We start from the raw sequence: 6,524 nt of genomic DNA on the forward strand, positions 1-6,524 counted from the left end.
TCGCTTTCATAAACGAATGCAATTAAACATGGGTGGTCTTTGATTAAACACCTTGTTTCTCAACTACCTTTTCCATCATCTTTATCTTTTCTTCCTTTTCTTTTTCTTCAATTTCCCTTCCTTCTACAGTTTATATTTCTTCTTTTTCTATTCTTTCTTTTTCTATTTTCTCCTGCAGCCTATGTTGATCCTTATTGGATTGTCTTGGTGTCATAATTTTCAACTTCATTTCATGTCCCTCATCCCTCAAATAAAGGGAACCCTTATCAAGATTGAGCGTTTTAAAATGAAGCCATGCCCATCTCAAAAGAAGATGACAAGAGTTCGTGGGAGCAATATCACATAATACTTCTTTCACACATTGTCCCGTACTGAATTTCATCCTTGCTTAATTCGAGTGAAAGCTTGTTGGTAACTTGAGTTTCTCCACCAATCTTTGGCTTACAACAATGTTGTCGCTTTCATAAACGAATGAAACTAAACATTGGTGGCCTTTGATTAAACACCTTGTTTCTCGACTACCTTTTCCATCATCTATATCTTTACTTCCTTTTCTTTTTCTTCAATTTCCATTCGTTCCACAGTTTATATTTCTTCCTTTTCTATTCTTTCTATTTTCTATTTTCTCCTTCAGCCTATGTTGATCCTTACCGGCTTGTCTTGGTGTCATAAATTTCAACTTCATTTCATGTCCCTCATGCCTGAAATAAAGGGAACGTTTATCAAGATTGAGCGTTTTAAGATGAAGCCATGCCCATCTCAAAAGAAGATGACAAGAGTTCGTGGGAGCAATATCACATAATACTTCTTTCACACATTGTCATGTACTGAATTTGATCCTTGCTTGATTCGAATGAAAGCTTGTTGGTAACTTGAGTTTCTCCACCAATCTTTGGTTTATAACAGTGTTTTCGCTTTCGTAAACGAATGCAACTGAACATGGGTGGCCTTCGATTAAACACCTTGTTTCTCTACTTCCTTTTCCATCATCTTTATCTTTACTTCCTTTTCTTTTTCTTCAATTTCCATGCCTTCCACAGTTTATATTTCTTCCTTTTCTATTCTTTCTTTTTCTATTTTCTCCTTCAGCCTATGTTGATCCTTATTGGCTTGTCTTGGTGTCATAAATTTGAACTTCATTTCATGTCCCTCATGCCTCAAATAAAGGAAACGGTCATCAAGATTGAGCGTTTTAAAATGAAGTCATGCCATTCTAAAAAGAAGATGACAAGAGTTCGTGGGAGCAATATCACATAATACTTCTTTCACACATTGTCATGTACTGAATTTGATCCTTGCTTGATTCGAATGAAAGCTTGTTGGTAACTTGAGTTTCTCCACCAATCTTTGGTTTATAACAGTGTTTTCGCTTTCGTAAACGAATGCGACTGAACATGGGTGGCCTTCGATTAAACACCTTGTTTCTCTACTTACTTTTCCATCATCTTTATCTTTACTTCCTTTTCTTTTTCTTCAATTTCCCTTCCTTCTACAATTTATATTTCTTCTTTTTCTATTCTTTCTTCTTCTATTTTCTCCTTTAGCCTATGTTGATCCTTATTGGCTTGTCTTGGTGTCACAATTTTCAACTTCATTTCTTGTCCCTCATGCCTCAAATAAAGGGAACGTTTATCAAGATTGAGTGTTTTAAAATGAAGCCATGCCCATCTAAAAAGAAGATGACAAGAGTTCGTGGGAGCAATATCACATAATACTTCTTTCACACATAGTCCCGTACTGAATTTGATCCTTGCTTGATTCGAATGAAAGCTTGATGGTAACTTGAGTTTCTCCACCAATCTTTGGCTTACAACAGTGTTGTGGCTTTCGTAAATTAATGCAACTAAACATGGGTGGCCTTTGATTAAATACCTTGTTTCTCTACTTCCTTTTCCATCACCTTTATCTTTTATTCCTTTTCTTTTTCTTCAATTTCCATTCCTTCCACAGTTTATATTTCTTCCTTTTCTATTCTTTCTTTTTCTATTTTCTCCTTCAGCCTATGTTGATCCTTACTGGCTTGTCTTGGTGTCATAAATTTCAACTTCATTTCATGTCCCTCATGCCTCAAATAAAGGAAACGGTCATCAAGATTGAGCATTTTAAAATGAAGTCATGCCCATCTAAAAAGAAGATGACAAGAGTTCGTGGGAGCAATATCACATAATACTTCTTTCACACATTGTCATGTACTGAATTTGATCCTTGCTTGATTCGAATGAAAGCTTATTGGTAACTTGAGTTTCTCCACCAATCTTTGGTTTATAACAGTGTTTTCGCTTTCGTAAACGAATGCAACTGAACATGGGTGGCCTTCGATTAAACACCTTGTTTCTCTACTTACTTTTCCATCATCTTTATCTTTACTTCCTTTTCTTTTTCTTCAATTTCCCTTCCTTCTACAGTTTATATTTCTTCTTTTTCTATTCTTTCTTTTTCTATTTTCTCCTGCAGCCTATGTTGATCCTTATTGGATTGTCTTGGTGTCATAATTTTCAACTTCATTTCATGTCCCTCATCCCTCAAATAAAGGGAACCCTTATCAAGATTGAGCGTTTTAAAATGAAGCCATGCCCATCTCAAAAGAAGATGACAAGAGTTCGTGGGAGCAATATCACATAATACTTCTTTCACACATTGTCTCGTACTGAATTTCATCCTTGCTTAATTCGAGTGAAAGCTTGTTGGTAACTTGAGTTTCTCCACCAATCTTTGGCTTACAACAATGTTGTCGCTTTCATAAACGAATGAAACTAAACATTGGTGGCCTTTGATTAAACACCTTGTTTCTCGACTACCTTTTCCATCATCTATATCTTTACTTCCTTTTCTTTTTCTTCAATTTCCATTCGTTCCACAGTTTATATTTCTTCCTTTTCTATTCTTTCTATTTTCTATTTTCTCCTTCAGCCTATGTTGATCCTTACCGGCTTGTCTTGGTGTCATAAATTTCAACTTCATTTCATGTCCCTCATGCCTGAAATAAAGGGAACGTTTATCAAGATTGAGCGTTTTAAGATGAAGCCATGCCCATCTCAAAAGAAGATGACAAGAGTTCGTGGGAGCAATATCACATAATACTTCTTTCACACATTGTCATGTACTGAATTTGATCCTTGCTTGATTCGAATGAAAGCTTGTTGGTAACTTGAGTTTCTCCACCAATCTTTGGTTTATAACAGTGTTTTCGCTTTCGTAAACGAATGCAACTGAACATGGGTGGCCTTCGATTAAACACCTTGTTTCTCTACTTCCTTTTCCATCATCTTTATCTTTACTTCCTTTTCTTTTTCTTCAATTTCCATGCCTTCCACAGTTTATATTTCTTCCTTTTCTATTCTTTCTTTTTCTATTTTCTCCTTCAGCCTATGTTGATCCTTATTGGCTTGTCTTGGTGTCATAATTTTCAACTTGATTTCATGTCCCTCATCCCTCAAATAAAGGGAACCCTTATCAAGATTGAGCGTTTCAAAATGAAGCCATGCCCATCTCAAAAGAAGATGACCAGAGTTCGTGGGAGCAATATCACATAATACTTCTTTTACACATTGTCTCGTACTGAATTTCATCCTTGCTTAATTCGAGTGAAAGCTTGTTGGTATCTTGAGTTTCTCCACCAATCTTTGGCTTACAACAATGTTGTCGCTTTCATAAACGAATGAAACTAAACATGGGTGGCCTTCGATTAAACACCTTGTTTCTCTACTTACTTTTCCATCATCTTTATCTTTACTTCCTTTTCTTTTTCTTCAATTTCCCTTCCTTCTACAATTTATATTTCTTCTTTTTCTATTCTTTCTTCTTCTATTTTCTCCTTTAGCCTATGTTGATCCTTATTGGCTTGTCTTGGTGTCACAATTTTCAACTTCATTTCTTGTCCCTCATGCCTCAAATAAAGGGAACATTTATCAAGATTGAGTGTTTTAAAATGAAGCCATGCCCATCTAAAAAGAAGATGACAAGAGTTCGTGGGAGCAATATCACATAATACTTCTTTCACACATAGTCCCGTACTGAATTTGATCCTTGCTTGATTCGAATGAAAGCTTGATGGTAACTTGAGTTTCTCCACCAATCTTTGGCTTACAACAGTGTTGTGGCTTTCGTAAATTAATGCAACTAAACATGGGTGGCCTTTGATTAAATACCTTGTTTCTCTACTTCCTTTTCCATCACCTTTATCTTTTATTCCTTTTCTTTTTCTTCAATTTCCATTCCTTCCACAGTTTATATTTCTTCCTTTTCTATTCTTTCTTTTTCTATTTTCTCCTTCAGCCTATGTTGATCCTTACTGGCTTGTCTTGGTGTCATAAATTTCAACTTCATTTCATGTCCCTCATGCCTCAAATAAAGGAAACGGTCATCAAGATTGAGCGTTTTAAAATGAAGTCATGCCCATCTAAAAAGAAGATAACAAGAGTTCGTGGGAGCAATATCACATAATACTTCTCTAACACATTGTCATGTACTGAATTTGATCCTTGCTTGATTCGAATGAAAGCTTATTGGTAACTTGAGTTTCTCCACCAATCTTTGGTTTATAACAGTGTTTTCGCTTTCGTAAACGAATGCAACTGAACATGGCTGGCCTTCGATTAAACACCTTGTTTCTCTACTTACTTTTCCATCATCTTTATCTTTACTTCCTTTTCTTTTTCTTCAATTTCCCTTCCTTCTACAATTTATATTTCTTCTTTTTCTATTCTTTCTTTTTCTATTTTCTCCTGCAGCCTATGTTTATCCTTATTGGATTGTCTTGGTGTCATAATTTTCAACTTCATTTCATGTCCCTCATCCCTCAAATAAAGGGAACCCTTATCAAGATTGAGCGTTTTAAAATGAAGCCATGCCCATCTCAAAAGAAGATGACAAGAGTTCGTGGGAGCAATATCACATAATACTTCTTTCACACATTGTCTCGTACTGAATTTCATCCTTGCTTAATTCGAGTGAAAGCTTGTTGGTAACTTGAGTTTCTCCACCAATCTTTGGCTTACAACAATGTTGTCGCTTTCATAAACGAATGAAACTAAACATTGGTGGCCTTTGATTAAACACCTTGTTTCTCGACTACCTTTTCCATCATCTATATCTTTACTTCCTTTTCTTTTTCTTCAATTTCCATTCGTTCCACAGTTTATATTTCTTCCTTTTCTATTCTTTCTATTTTCTATTTTCTCCTTCAGCCTATGTTGATCCTTACCGGCTTGTCTTGGTGTCATAAATTTCAACTTCATTTCATGTCCCTCATGCCTGAAATAAAGGGAACGTTTATCAAGATTGAGCGTTTTAAGATGAAGCCATGCCCATCTCAAAAGAAGATGACAAGAGTTCGTGGGAGCAATATCACATAATACTTCTTTCACACATTGTCATGTACTGAATTTGATCCTTGCTTGATTCGAATGAAAGCTTGTTGGTAACTTGAGTTTCTCCACCAATCTTTGGTTTATAACAGTGTTTTCGCTTTCGTAAACGAATGCAACTGAACATGGGTGGCCTTCGATTAAACACCTTGTTTCTCTACTTCCTCTTCCATCATCTTTATCTTTACTTCCTTTTCTTTTTCTTCAATTTCCATGCCTTCCACAATTTATATTTCTTCCTTTTCTATTCTTTCTTTTTCTATTTTCTCCTTTAGCCTATGTTGATCCTTATTGGCTTGTCTTGGTGTCATAATTTTCAACTTCATTTCATGTCCCTCATCCCTCAAATAAAGGGAACCCTTATCAAGATTGAGCGTTTTAAAATGAAGCCATGCCCATCTCAAAAGAAGATGACAAGAGTTCGTGGGAGCAATATCACATAATACTTCTTTTACACATTGTCTCGTACTGAATTTCATCCTTGCTTAATTCGAGTGAAAGCTTGTTGGTATCTTGAGTTTCTCCACCAATCTTTGGCTTACAACAATGTTGTCGCTTTCATAAACGAATGAAACTAAACATGGGTGGCCTTCGATTAAACACCTTGTTTCTCTACTTACTTTTCCATCATCTTTATCTTTACTTCCTTTTCTTTTTCTTCAATTTCCCTTCCTTCTACAATTTATATTTCTTCTTTTTCTATTCTTTCTTCTTCTATTTTCTCCTTTAGCCTATGTTGATCCTTATTGGCTTGTCTTGGTGTCATAATTTTCAACTTCATTTCTTGTCCCTCATGCCTCAAATAAAGGGAACGTTTATCAAGATTGAGTGTTTTAAAATGAAGCCATGCCCATCTAAAAAGAAGATGACAAGAGTTCGTGGGAGCAATATCACATAATACTTCTTTCACACATAGTCCCGTACTGAATTTGATCCTTGCTTGATTCGAATGAAAGCTTGATGGTAACTTGAGTTTCTCCACCAAACTTTGGCTTACAACAGTGTTGTGGCTTTCGTAAATTAATGCAACTAAACATGGGTGGCCTTTGATTAAATACCTTGTTTCTCTACTTCCTTTTCCATCATCTTTATCTTTTATTCCTTTTCTTTTTCTTCAATTTCCATTCCTTCCACAGTTTATATTTCTTCCTTTTCTAT

This window comes from Vigna unguiculata, chromosome 5 (genome assembly GCF_037176805.1).
Source record: "Vigna unguiculata cultivar grain cowpea cultivar isolate G323 ecotype 2 chromosome 5, ASM3717680v1, whole genome shotgun sequence".
Classification (NCBI taxonomy): Eukaryota; Viridiplantae; Streptophyta; class Magnoliopsida; order Fabales; family Fabaceae; genus Vigna; species Vigna unguiculata.